This window comes from Amblyomma maculatum, chromosome 11 (assembly GCF_055883805.1).
Source record: "Amblyomma maculatum isolate TAMU_Amacu chromosome 11, ASM5588380v1, whole genome shotgun sequence".
Taxonomy (NCBI): Eukaryota; Metazoa; Arthropoda; class Arachnida; order Ixodida; family Ixodidae; genus Amblyomma; species Amblyomma maculatum.
In genome coordinates this window covers 30,287,615-30,289,265 of record NC_139354.1, presented here as the reverse complement: position 1 = coordinate 30,289,265, position 1,651 = coordinate 30,287,615, and positions in this window count along the sequence as shown.

The window sequence follows — 1,651 nt, the reverse complement described above, 5'->3', positions numbered from 1 at the left end:
ACTGCCCTTCGTTCGCGCCGGCCGCGTTCAGAGCGTTTGGCACTCTTCCGTCGCTGCTGGTGCGAGGGGGCGCTACTGTTATCCGCGCCTCTCTCCTTCCTGATGTGATTGACATTTTGTTTCCCCTTAGAGGGATTCATTTACATACATCTGGCTTAATGCTGTTGCGCTAGAATGCTCATTGGCTTTCGTGCGCGTGCTATTTTAGCATGTTCCACATGTAACACATGTGTTGTGTATCCTGCGCTGGCGTGTCGCTCACTTCCTCCAAATGCTTCCTATATAGTATTCATTTTTCTATCGGTGATTGAAGTAGGATGAGGAGGATTTTCGAGCGTTGAAATTAAACGGGCCAGCAGCTGATTGCATAGATGGCGGCATAGAACGATCGCAGTGCTTCCCTCGCCCCATTTTTTATTTTATTTTATTTATTTGAGTTTGAAGTCAAGCATATATTTGAAATATGAAGTAGGAAGTGCGGAAGGTAGCATACATTTTGGCGCTATAGTTTCATCTGTTTTATTTTGTAGTTTTATCATTTAATGTGGTTTACTTCGTTCTATAAAAAGAAAGAAAAATACAGTTCGATCGTAATATAATACACGGAATATGCAAACACAACACAACACAACACAACACAACACAACACACACACACACACACACACACACACACACACACACACACACACACACACACACACACACACACACACACACACACACACACACACACACACACACACACACACACACACACACACACACACACACACACACACACACACACACGCACACACACACACACACACTGTGCCAATCATCATAATAATAATCATCATACCCGGACTATACCCACTGCAGGGCGAATGCCTCTCCCATGCATATTCCTCCAATTAACCATGTCCTGTGCTAGCTGCATCCACTTGACCAATGCGACCTTCTTAACCTCATCTGCTTACCTAACTTTCTGCCCCCCCCCCCCCCCCTGCTACGCTTTCCTTCCCTTGGAATCCAATTGGTTACTCTTAGAGGCCATCGGTTATCCTCTCTTCGCACAATATGTCCTGCCCATGCCCATTTCTTCTTCTTGGTTTCCACTAGAATGTCAGCAACTTGAGTTCTTTATCTGACCTATTCTGCACGCCAACGTTAATAGAACATTGCTGCACACTTCCTATCTCTCAACGTTACACCTACAATTTTCCTTTCCATAGCCCTCTGCGTTGTCCGCAGCGTAAGTAGAACCATTTCCGTTAGCCTCCCCGTTCGAGCCCAATCCGCTAGCGCCTTTCTATGCCAGCTTCCCACTACCACCTGCCAGGGGCATGCTCTGAATTTTACTGCGAAAGAACTCTTGACACGGTTAAAACCGACCAAGAATCTTGTGTGAAGCCTATGCAGAGCTCGAAAAAGAAGAAAAAAAAAAAATGTCGGAGCAAAAAAAAAAAAAAAAAAAAAAGCACGAAACCTCGTAGCTACGTCGCCTCGACCGATCATCCCGCATGTTTTACAGCCACTCTCCCGGCTTTTCAAGCCGTCTTCAATTTCTATCCGTTCGCAATTGATTCAAACACAATACTATCGCACTGAATTCTGAAGGCGCTTTAAAGTTCCGGGAGGGTTTGGCTAATTGACTGGCCCATCCTCAT